The sequence below is a fragment of the Lissotriton helveticus genome, chromosome 10 (genome assembly GCF_964261635.1).
Source record: "Lissotriton helveticus chromosome 10, aLisHel1.1, whole genome shotgun sequence".
In the NCBI taxonomy this organism is placed as follows: domain Eukaryota; kingdom Metazoa; phylum Chordata; class Amphibia; order Caudata; family Salamandridae; genus Lissotriton; species Lissotriton helveticus.
Genome location: NC_136071.1, coordinates 770,552,320 through 770,565,792, shown reverse-complemented (window position 1 = coordinate 770,565,792; position 13,473 = coordinate 770,552,320).

The following is a 13,473-nucleotide window of genomic DNA, read 5'->3' as shown; positions in this document are numbered from 1 at the left end:
CCTGGAACAATGGCCCAACCCGCTGCCAAAAAGGGACAGACCCGAAGACAGGAGAAGCCTGCTTCGGCTTCCACACCCCATGTGACAGATCGGCTGCCTGCGGTGGTGGACCAGGAGTCCGTGGAGGGGGAAGTAGTTTCTCTGGAGGACCTGCCCATCCCTGCTGAGTGGCATGTGGAGGGAGGGCCTACCAGAGAGGAGTTCTGTAAGGGCCAGAAGGAGTGCCCTACCCTTGAGGGACTGAGGCGACAGGCTGAAGCCCAGGCAGCAGGGGACGTTGCGGGACATTACCACATTTACTGGGAGGATGGACTCCTCTACAGTGAACCCAAGGTACCCTTACCTGGTTCATCAAGGGCCTTGGTAGTCCCGCAACGGTACCGAGCCTTTCTGCTGGAATTGGCTCATGCAATACCCTTGGCAGGACACTTAGGTCAGGACAAGACTTTTGCTCGGCTTGTCCCCCACTTTTACTGGCCTCAGATGAAAGTGGCGTCCAACACTTACTGTCGGACATGTGTATCCTGCCAGGCCAGTGGGAAAACAGGGGTGAAGCTGAAAGCTCCCCTGGAACCACTTCCAGTCGTTAGCACCCCCTTTGAAAGGGTGGGCATCGACATTGTAGGGCCATTGGATCCATCAACAACAGCTGGTCACAGGTTTATCCTGGTTCTGGTGGATCATGCCACACGGTACCCAGAGGCAATTCCTCTGAGGACTGTCACTGCACCTGTGGTGGCTAGGGCCCTGATGGGGATCTTTACCCGAGTGGGATTCCCCAAGGAAGTTGTGTCCGACAGGGGGACCAACTTTATGTCAGCGTACATGCGGGCAATGTGGAAGGAGTGTGGAGTGACCTACCGGTTCACCACTCCCTATCACCCCCAGTCCAATGGACTGGTCGAGAAGTTCAACAAGACCTTGAAGGGCATGATCAGAAGTCTGCCTGAAAGCCTGCGGAGGAAGTGGGACGTCCTCCTACCCTGTTTGCTATTCTCCTACAGGGAAGTGCCACAGAAGGGAGTGGGCTTTAGCCCCTTTGAACTTCTGTATGGGCACCCTGTACGCGGTCCTCTCAGCCTTGTGAAGGATGGATGGGAAAAGCCTCCCAGGAAACCCCCCCAGGATGTGGTGAGCTACATGATGGCCTTCAGGAGCCAAATGGCGAAGTTGTGGAAGCAAGCTTCTGACAACTTGGAGGCCAGCCAGGCAGTGATGAAGGAGTGGTATGACCACAACGCTCACCAGGTGGAATTGGAGCCTGGCCAGAAAGTGTGGGTGATGGAGCCTGGAGAGCTAAGTGCCCTCCAGGATCGCTGGACAGGCCCCTTTGAGGTGTTGGAAAAGAAGGGTATGGCCACATACCTGGTGGACCTTAAGACCCCTCGACAGCCCCTACGGGTGCTACATGCTAACCGACTCAAACCCCACCATGAGAGTCCCGAGGTCATCTTAATGATGGTGACTGATGGGGGAGAGGAAGCGGAAAGCGAACCTCTCCCAGACTTGTTCTCGTCTCAAGAAAAGGATGGGTCAGTGGAGGGAGTGATTCTCTCTCCAACCCTAACTCCTGAACAACGGGAGGACTGTCGCCAGATACTGGAGCAATATTCTACGCTCTTCTCCCTTGTCCCGGGAAGGACTCACCTGTGTACCCATGATGTGGACACAGGGGACAGCCCACCAGTGAAGTCAAAGACCTACCGGCTGTCCGACAAGGTGAAGGCTAGCATCCATGGTGAGGTTGCCAAGATGCTGGAGCTAGGAGTTATTGAACCTTCCAGCAGCCCCTGGTCCAGTCCGGTGGTTCTAGTGCCAAAGGCAGCTCCACCAGGCACCACTCCAGAACTGAGGTTCTGTTTGGATTACCGGGGACTGAACTCAGTCACCAAGACTGATGCTCATCCGATCCCTAGGGCGGATGAATTGATTGACCGGCTGGGAGCTGCCCAATATCTGAGTACCTTTGACCTCACTTCAGGGTACTGCAGATCTCCCTTACAGACGGAGCAAAAGAAAGGTCAGCTTTCTCCACGCCTGAGGGACACTTCCAGTTCTGCGTGATGCCCTTTGGGCTCAAGAACGCCCCTGCCACTTTTCAGCGGCTGGTGAACCAGGTCCTCTCCGGAATGGAGGGTTTCTCCGCTGCTTATCTGGATGACATTGCTGTCTTCAGTAGCAGTTGGGAGGACCATTTGCAACATTTGCAAACAGTTCTCCAGGCCCTGAAACAAGCTGGATTGACAATCAAGGCCAGCAAATGTCAAATTGGGCAGGGGTCGGTTGTGTACCTTGGACACTTGGTGGGAAGGGGGACAGTGCAGCCCCTGCAGGCAAAGATTGAGGCAATCATGGCCTGGGAACCCCCCAAGACACAGACTGAGGTCCGAGCTTTCCTGGGCCTCACAGGCTACTACCGTCGCTTTGTGAAGGGTTATGGCACTATTGTAGCGCCCCTCACAGAGCTCACCTCAAAGAAACAACCTCGATGGGTAATTTGGACGGAGGCTTGTCAGCAAGCTTTTGAAAAACTGAAGCAGGCAATGTGTGCAGCACCGGTCCTGAGGGCCCCAGACTTCGCCAAGGAGTTCATTGTCCAGACAGATGCATCAGAACATGGCATTGGGGCAGTGTTATCGCAACTGAATGAAGAGGGCCTGGATCAGCCTGTAGTCTTCCTATCCAGGAGGCTGCTTCCCCGGGAACAGAAGTGGAGTGCAATTGAGAGGGAAGCTTTTGCGGTGGTGTGGGCTCTGAAGAAGTTGCGGCCATACCTGTTTGGCTCGCACTTCCTGGTTCAGACTGACCACCGACCCCTTCGTTGGCTGATGCAGATGAAGGGGGAAAATCCCAAGTTGCTGAGATGGTCCATCTCCCTACAGGGAATGGACTTCCGGGTGGAACATCGGCCTGGAGTGGACCACGCCAATGCAGACGGTCTCTCCAGGTATTTCCGCCTTAGTGATGAGGACTCCCAAGGGGTTGGGTAGCTCTCTCCACTTTCAGCTGGGGGGGACGCGTGTTAGACCTGTCTGGCCCTTTGCGTAGTCCCTCCTATTATTTATTTATTTTGTCCCCTTCTTGCCCCTCATGCCTTTATTTATTTTTGTGTCCACTAGATTTTTCAAGGTGTTGGACTAGGGGATAGGTGCCCTTTTTCCTTCATAATTCTTCACCTCAGTCCTAGGTGCCTTTCCTGACAGGAATTCACTGAGAGTCACAAAATGGTGGCTACCAACTGTCCCAACTGCCATATCCTAGCATGCCCCATAGGTTAACATTAGGCCTTCCAGAACTTTCTGGACCCTACTGGACCCTGTGTGGACAGGCTATATAAGGGCAGAGGGCAGGAAGCCATTTTGTGCAGTCCAGTTAAGTAGAGGAGAGAGGCAGTGAGTGTGAGGAGGAGGACGCGTTAGAAGGAGTTAGTTGGTCTGTGGGATTGACAACACCTTTCAGAAGACGTTCCCCCTCTTGCTCCTGACCAAACCCTCCCATCGGTCTGCCTTTATTTGTGGTAACCGGTGCAACTGCGGCACTTGGCCCCCCTTTTTAGCCTTTGTCCCTCATCCTCATTCTACCAACTTCAGTCTGGGAACTGGCTCCCAACCTTCCTTTTTGAGGTCCCAGCCTACCGGGACTCAGAAGAGACGACCCAGGCGAGTTCTGTCTTCCCACGCCGCCGGAGTGTCACTGAGCCGGAGGCGCGAGTGGGCGTTGACATGACAGGACTGTAGGACCGAAGGAAGTGGCGCTGCTCATTGCGCAAGCCCAGCGGTGCATCTGGAGGTGAGGCGGGCGGGGAAGCGACGAAGCACTGATCCCCCGCGCAAGGTCGGAAGTGGTGTGTTGAACTCCACACGAGGGAGGCGGCGCCAGCCGAAACACTGCTCTCCCGCGCCTGCGCTGCCGTGGCTTGGCTCGGGAGAGGGCCGTTGGATTCCTGCGAGTGATCGCGACTCCAGGCTCCCCAGCGATTCCATCTCCTGGTGAGGGCGGGGGCGAAGGAACAGCTCCCGACCCAGGGGAAACGAAGCTCTAGCCCCGCAGCCTGCAGGGCAACAAGTAAGGTGCGGTGAAAGGGGGGGGAAGTGGAACAGGAGCCGGGGAAACCGCAAAGGCCCTGGGGAGGAGTTCCGTCACAGCCATCACCTCAGAAGTAAATGTTGGAGGTTCCCTGTTCTGATATAGCCATCGGATTACTCTACCATTGACTCTGACAGGGGAAAGGAGGTCTATTCAGCCATCAAACGGAAATAGAAGCTTAGAGGGATAAACGCAGCAGTGATTTGCCTCAGTGTGGGGAAGTGTCAGAAGACATTGAGGTTGCTGAGAACTGTGGGTGGAGGAGAGGAGTACGTGTATACACTCTGAGTTTACCTGCAAATAAGTGATAACAGAGCTGTTATGAAGCAAGGGTGAGCTGGAAGACTTCCAGAGTTTTGTGAACCTGTCACTCCTAAAGCTCAGTCTGAACTAGTTGTATTCTTCAAGAGTAATCGTTCTGGTGGAGTAACCAGGAGTCCCCAGCTTGGGATATAAAATCCATCACTGTAAATGGGCTATTAGAGTCGGTAAAAGAAGTATTAAACAGGAATAATTTTCTGCTGGGGGTGGAAATTTTGCTGATGGAGAACTTTGAATGTTACTGAGTATGTCGAAAAAGTTGATAAAACTGCTCAGTGTATCTGATTGTAAACTATTGAGAAAAAGAAACCTACAGTCATACTATTTTTATAAACAAGCTCGTATTTTTACACAAAGATTGGTGTAGCGTCATTTTTTAGTGGAATTACCTGATGTTACAGCTGAGTGGTTTGCAACCTTCACACATGTGCCTCTGTTGATTTTGCCTTACCCTAGGCCAGGCTACCCTAAGTGACCTGACAACATTAGGTTCCAACACATAGTATATGTACCGCATTAGCAACACAAATGAAAGAAATATGTGACAATCATAGTGCAGCTGTCATGTGTTTTGTAATTCAAGTGCTAAGCATATAGTATGTCTCAATTTCTGGACCTAAGGAATTTTATATTTGATTTACAGGATGTAAACAATTTTAGCTCTTACTCCATCAGTAAAACAGATCACGTCTTCTTCAAAATCTGGGGAATCTGACCCAAATCAGAGCTATATTGAGTCAAGTAACGCACAGTAAACATGGATTAATGCAAATGTCAACAAGCTTTCTTTATTTGCAGCTATTTTATCAGTTTCACCTTTTAAAAGTTTAGAAACGCTGTGGATATTCTCATCCACCAGGTCCCTGGTTTAATGATACAATAAGGGGCTGATTCTGATTTCATTTGGAAGTGCTCAGAGTCAGATTTGTAATTGTCTAAACCATTCCGGAGTTCTTGTTCCTCACCAATTTGTTCCCCAGTTCCGAACGAGCAAGTACGATGACTGGAAAGCCTTAGCGCTGACTGAATCGGTTCTGAGAGGCATACGGAGAAATAGAGCCATCTGGAGCCGAATCGTACAGCCCTAAGGAGTAGGTTTTCCAAGAGAGCAAGTACACAATGAATGATTTGAACAGCCTTTATGATGCGTTTTGGCTGGATCGAAAAGGCTGCCGGAATTGGTCTTTGGGGGCCTGTATCAGGCCGCACCCCTTCACCAGAGGTCCTCCAAATCGTGCCCATGGGTCCCCCCTTCAGACCATGCACAGTGTGACAGGCACCAAGGGATGCCCGCCACAGGGTGCACGATGATCCCCAACCACCACCCCTTTTGTCAATGGGACAATGGCAGCCTGTGTAGGCGTTTGGTACACAGACTCCCATTGAAGTCAATGGGTGTCCGACCGAATCATAACCGGATGCATTCAAATGCATTGTAATTGTTTGGTCGGACTTCCCTGACACGAGTCATCTGGAAAGCATTCCAGACAACGAGTTATTCTGTTTGCTTTACGAACAAGATCGGAATCGGCCCCAAAGACAGGAAAAAAACAAAAGAAAAAAGTTCTTGGAATGACTCTGGAGGAAGTTCTATTCGGAGGAGGGCAAAATGAATTACAAAGTAGAACCAAATAAGTGCTATGGGTTTTGTAAATCATCTTGTGCAGCTTACTACACTGATAGAATCTTAATCACCCATAATCATCCTAACACACTTTTCAAGCTAACGCAGGAACTTTCTGATTTCAGTAACCAGCGTCCCGACATCCCCTCTGTCCAGTCTCAATGTGAGGAACTAGCTCAATTCCTCATTCAAAAAGTGGACCTTATTCAGGCTCAATTGCTGAAAGATTGCATTAACGGAGCACACATGACTGATTTGGCTTCAGACGATGACAGTTGGAACTCTACCCCAGCAGTTAATAGTGACACTCTGACCAATTCTGGCTTGAGCTCTACCAAAGGGACATGGTGACCTTTATGGCCATTATACAATCTATCAAATCAGGATCCCCGCTGGACCCCCTCCCGCCTAGCATGCTTGGGTCATTGGACTCTAGCATGCTCGTAATGAAAATGGACCTTTTGAACTCCTCCTTAAGTGAGGGGTTTGTCCCTCAGAAGTGGAAGCATGAAATGGTACTTCCACCTCTGAAAAAAGCACTTTTGAACCCGTCCAATTCATCAAATTTTCTGCCTATTTCCCTTTTTACCCTTCTTCTCCAAAATTCGGGAGAAACGCGTTAATGCTCAGCATACATCCTTCATGGAGACGCAAACTTTTTTGCATCCTTCACAATTCAGCTTTAAGGCTGAACATAGAACAGAGCGCACCCTTCTGGTAGTAACTGAACACTTGAGACTGCACCTTGGTGAAGGTGGAACAGCTGCGCTTATATTACTGGATCTTAGAATGACTTTTGACACCATGCCTAACACCATCTAGAAGGACAGTCTGATGTCATTAGGTCTTGAAGGCTCAGCACTGATGTGCACTAGATCTTTTTTTTTTTATCGTTCATTCCAAGTTTTTTCATCTGATGTGAAGTTTGAACTGCAAGCTTTAACCTCTGGAGTTCCCCAACACTCAGTCCTGAGTCCCTGTTGTTCAACGTGTACGTCCGCTCTCTAGCGGATATAGTGGAGAGCTGTGGCTTGACTCTGTGATCCTATGCAGATGACACACAGATGATGCAAACCTGGGCTTGGGTCGTATCTCCTTAAGGATGAATAAATCTCGCTCAAGCTCAGCGGGGATAAGACTGAGGTTATGATTCTGGGTAAGCACCCTTCTTTTGGGAGCCCACAACACTTGTGGCTCTCCATCTTCGAATGTTAAAAACTTGGGATTTCTGCTGGATGATAAGCATGAAGCCTCAGCTGACCAAAGTGACTGCTACATGTTTTGCTGTGCCTATTTCACTAAGAAAGGTCATTTGGATGATCCCTGTTTCAGCTAAAAGAACTGTAATCCAGGCCCTAATTCTATCCAGACTGGATTACAGTAATTTGCTATACTTGGGCATTGACAAGCCAACTGTTCATCGGCTACACATAGTACAGAATGCAGCCACTAAGCTTTTGTACCAGCTTCCAAAATCTGCCTCAATCTCCCATCTCCTTCATGAGCTGCACAGGCTCACAATCTCCAAACGCATTAAATTTAAAGCCTTGTGCTACATGTTTAAGGCTAAAGATGGATTACGAACCCGCTACATTCAGGATCGGGTGCTGCCCTATCAGCCACTCGAGCCCTGAGATCTCTGAATCGTGCTTTGTTTATTGTGCCTAAATGTTGCTTGTAATGCATGAAAGGGCACTCCTTTTCTTATGTAGGTCCAAAACTATGACATTCCCTTTAAAGAGCACTGTACCCCATTGCTTGCTTTACGCAAAGGTTTGAAGAGCTGGCTCTTTCAGGTTGATGTACCCAAAATTCCCTATGTCGCCTGTTGTTGCACCGGGAAACCTCTAGGGGTAGCTGTGTGCATTACAAATTCCTTAAATAAATAGAATTGTATCTCTTTGAACAAATCAGAAATGTATTTCAAATGATCCTCTGTGAACCTACAGTAGGAGACGGCAATTGCATCTTAAGCTAATGAATTCCCGTAAGGGGCATTCCAAGAATTAAAGTAACTGTCCTAAAATTGCTAAGCAATGGAGATGCAATTTTACCATGATCCCTATAAAATTAAACATGACAATGTAGTTGGTCCCTTGCACAATCATGAGCAAATCATGCACTGAAATTATTTCCAATACAAAAATCTACGTCTTCCATCAGTATTCTGTGGCGCCTGTGCAATTAATCAAACCTTCACCTACATACTGCCATTAAAAGAGAAGACATTCCATGTATCTCATCACCCCAGCAATGCTAGTGCTGAGTTCAAAATGACCATGATAATTTCTAAGTGCATTCTAAAACTTTGTGAACTGTGAAAAAAAGAGTTCTTTTAATAACATTAAATCTATCTGATGCGGACTGAGCATGTGAAGATTTTGGATGCTCAAAGATGCTAGATTTAATTTAGTCTACAGTCACATACTGCCCCAAAATACCTCTGGAATTGTCAATGTTTGAGAGTAACACAATCCATAATAATATCAATGAAAGCAGGCAACCATTCTTTTAAGGAAACAGTCTCTGCAATTATTCTTCTAGACAGGTCATAAGGGTCGTATGAATTTTAAAAAGTAGGTTTAAATTAGGTCAACTGGATTGGTCACCTTGGAATTTCTCGCATAATCATGGCTAAACATGACTGATTCATGCCAATGTTTCAACAATTTAAAGGCTTGTGACTGTCAATGTTTTAGAGGGTTTTATTTAGGTTGTCTGTATGTGCTAAAATGACAACTTAGTGTAGGGCCTCGGCCTCATTAACATCTATATTGTAAATAACAAATGTACCCCCTGCCTACCTTCTTAATTATAATACTAGGACTATGCTTATTATTTCTTCAAGGAAAGTTGTTCTCCTTTACTTAACTTGTTTGTATGTAGCCAGATCCTTTTAGGACCTAATTGTTTCATGGTAATGTCATCTGCCACTTGTTTATATAAAATATGGATACAAATGTTACAGTGGAAATATGGGAAAATAATTGATGTGCAGGATAAGGCACTATTGTGGTTGATTTTTACAGGTTGTAGAACTCTTGTTGAACCTCAACTGGTTTTTAACCACAGGTTTTTGTGGGTTGTTCATAGCCATTAACTTTACTGATGTAGTATGACCGAACATGCAGCTAGATCTTTTTTCCATCTAGTTAAAGAGATAAAGACAGAGAAGAAGGAAGAAACAAGGGAATATGGGTTATATTAATTAGCATTTCCAGCAACCCAGTGCGGCAAATTACGTTGCTGCACTGTGCTGGCTGAAAGAGAGAGAGCAGATCAGCACTACATTTACACAAATATGGTGCAGTTCTAGTCTCTCTTAGCACTCTTGCCCTTGTGTCTGCCTAGAACCAACGCTGGCACGATTGCATCATGACATCTGCATGGAAGGAATACATTCCCATACAAAAATCTATCCTTTGAGGTTGTTTCCTCTTTAAATGTCTGCTGCAGAATGCAGCTCATACAAAAATAAGAAATAATCAGAAGAAGTAAAGATATTTCTCCTCGTAAAAAACCAGCCTCAGTTAGGCGAACATTTTTGGATCAAATGTATGTCTACAAGTCTTCATAAAAATGGGTTTGCGCCAAAATACATGGGCGGGTGCACGGGAGCGCCCACAAGCGACCCATATAATGCAGTACTGATGCAAGGTAATGCAAGGTAACACAAGGCTGCCTTTTATTGCTTTCTTATATAAAAAGCCATGCAAATCGTGACTTGTGTGGCTTTGTAAACCCCAAACTGGTTTTGCATCAGAGTTGCATCAAATTAGAGACGCAACCCCAAAATCTCTCTTTGGAGAAGTACATAATTTAATACTACTGGGTTTGTTTCTGCTAGAAGCTGTGTGTTGGACTGAGTAAAGTCCTTTTCATGGTATTATACTATATATCTAACATACCACAAATGCTGCGCACAACCAATATTGGACATACTTAACTCGATAAAGCATACACTCCACAGCTCATGATCAGATGTGGAGCATAGTTTGCCCATGCCAGGTCGACTTGAAGCCAGAAAAGGCCATGGCCTGTCTCTCAGCAGTCTGGGGGTAGTATCTCCTTCAAAACTCTGGATCCCTAGCCAGAGGTCAGAGATCATCTCAGCAGTGGAATGAGCAGGTATCAATGTCTGGGCGGGTAAACACCTAGATGGAAACATGCAGCGCTTACACTGTGATAAGGATCATACTTATAATGACAGAGGAAGCATTGTACTGACACTGCATCATGGCATACACTGACAGAGGGACAGAGATGTAAATACACTGGAATAGGGAGATTCTGGCACCTACATGGGGGCATGCAGTGTGCTTACACTGTGATAAGGAGCATACAAGCACTGACAGAAGAAGCATATTGACACTAGTTCAGGAAATAAACTGACAGAGGGACAAAGACATAAACACACTGGAACATGAAGACTGACACATTCACAGAGAGTGATAGAGACGGGAGCTGAGCTTGCACTATGCAGACACTAGGATAGAGTATACACTCATACCATAGGAGAGGAACAGGATGATGGAAACTGCTAGTAAGAAAGTGTGTAGGTTACAACAGTTATATGATTCACATTACAGTCATGTTGTCTCTAAGCTGAAACTGAAACAGAAGTCAGCCCGATCTCAATATCATTGGCCTGCTTGGAAGATCTGAGACTGAACACATTTGGAACCTTCACCATGGAAAAGCCAAAATTGAGCAGATGACAGTTTGGGCCCAAAGTGGGGTGGGGAGGGGAAGCACATATCACAGACCAGCTTGTTGGTGTGTAAAAGGCCACTTTATTGGAAACAGGTGCACCTTACAAATGCATAACCTTGGCCTGTGCCGAACAAAACTAAACCTCACTAAATATATACTTCCTAACATACCCCGCTCTCCCACCCCTAAAATTGGATCCCCCTGCAACAATTATAAACACCAACTTGCAATTTTCAACTTTCCTACCTACCTACTATATAACTTCTTATATCTACCCAACTGTAAACCCAGACCTCATGAACTCCTCCCTGCACTTTTTAGGAAAAAGGCCACCAAAAAGGGCTACAAAAAACACATCAGCACCTGCTCCAGCGACAAAAACCCCCATACAACATAACCCCCGATGGACCTGATCCCAACAAGACCACCTCGAAAAAACCTCTCCTGCACAACCCTACAACCCATTACTAACCCCCCAGATGAAACGAAACCCAGGGCGGGCAGGAGGGAAAAACAGAGAAACCCCCCAGGTCGCCTACAACCGGCTGCTGGGTCACTACCACCAAAATGGTGGGTAGTTTCCCAAAATGTCCAGTTAAATATGTACCCAGCCCAAAGGTAGCCCAAGAAAAGCCCAACCAGCCCAAAAGGAGCCCACAAAGCCCAACCTATGTACCCAGCCCAAAGGTAGCCCAAGAACAGCCCAACCAGCCCAAAAGGAGCCCACAAAGCCCACAAAGCCCAACCAGCCCAACTGAGGTGCTGGCTGCCCTCCCCCCCACCCCGGGCCAAGACCCACCGGGAGGGCCAGGCCTCCCGCTGGTCGGTCCCCCTCCCAAGGTCCTATTGGGCCCAAAGTGGGGTGGGGAGGGGCAGCAAATACCACAGATCAGCTTGTTGGTGTGTTTAAAACCGCTTTATTGGAAACAGGTGCACCTTACAAATACATAACCTTGGCCTGTGCCAAACAAAACTAAACCTCACTAAATGTATACTTCCTGACATACCCCGCTCCCCCCACCCCTAAAATTGGATCCCCTCTGCAACAATTATAAACACCAACTTGCAATTTTTAACTTTCCTACCTACCTACTATATGACTTCTTATATCTACCCAACTGTAAACCCAGACCTCATGAACTCCCCCCTGCACTTTTTAGGAAAAACGCCACTTGAAAGTCATCTTGACGGCTTTCGACCCCCCCCTTAGGCATCCTGTCTCTTAGGATAGCGGCATACTCCTGTGGTCTTATCCAGCGCCTCCTTCAATTGCACAATGTACAACTCCATCCCATACCGAGATAGGTGTGCCCCATCTTCCTGAAAATAGTACACTGCCCCATAGCGTAGTTTCGGATGTTCCATCCTACCCAAACCTTCCTTCTTGCAAAAACATTGCATCTTCCAGTTATCTTCCTATCTATAGCCGCCAGCCATTCCGCTTCTCTCCATATCTGCCTCGGGACCAATTCTGACCATATAACATGGCAGCCTGACCACTGGTGCCGCACTTCCAATAAATCCCACTTCATTTGTTTGACTAAAGCCAGTCCCTTGCACTTTCTCCTAGGTGTATAACAAGCACATCCGGACACACTCCCCTCCTGACCACTTTACTTAATGCTGGCAACAGCTCATGCTTCTGCCTACCCCCTTTTCCTTGCCATTGACAAATAAACAACCCTGGATCCAATCCCAAATTCAAACTCCGGTCCTTTTCCCACTCTGCACGTTCCACCCGTTTCACAAAGGAATGCCCCACAATGAGGATAGACAGGACAGCCTCCTCCGGCCCCGCCACAGCACCTGTAAAGACACATAGGTGAGCCACAGAAAAAAGACACCATCAAGCGTGGTTTTCCAACCCCACTCCCCTCAGCCTGATATACGTCTTGTAACAGTCCGACTTTCAACGCCCCAAGCACATGAGTTCCTCCCTCCCCCAAGCCTGTCTTGCTGCATCCGTCGCCGCCCCAATGTGAAACGAGTGCGTCCCAAAACCCTCGGGTCATCACCCATGGCGCGTAGGGAGTGCCGCAGGACCCCTAACAACTGAGCCGCCATTAACCTGCTATGGTCGTCCCGACAAAAAACTTCCCCTGACCCTACTTGCCGCGCAGACACCAACAACCTACCCCAACCCGCCGGGCATACCGCCCCTGACTCCACCGGACCCATCACAACCCACGTCCCCACACCCCGTTGGTCGGTCTTAGAGTGCCATAACCTCACTGCCACCTCCCGGGTTCTCAGTTCCATGTCCTCCCACCAGACCTCAGGCCCCTTCTGGTCCCCACCAGCTCCGAGACTCGAAACGCCCCAAAATAGATCCACAACATGAGCGTGGAAAACAGAACGGTCTCCTCCCGGTTGTGGCAAAGTGACGAGCATACCCGCAGTGATGGCCTGCCATCGACATACTCTGGCACCCTTCTCCCGTGCCCAACCTTCCAGCAAACGCGCACCCAGTTCCCCCGCGGTCGGCGCATACCCCCACCACAACTTCCCCATGTAGGCGACTGCCGCCAGTTTGCCAGCAATCGTCACCTTCGACATCCCTTTGTCCATCATTCGCAGCATGAACTGCACCACCTGTTCGCACCGCAGCCTGCGATCGTCCTGCCGCTTCGCCCCACCTTCCCAAAATTCCCACCATGCTTGTTCGTACGCTTTCCAGGTGGAATCCGCCACCAAAGCTCTTACGACCCTGTCTTTCCCACGTACCACAG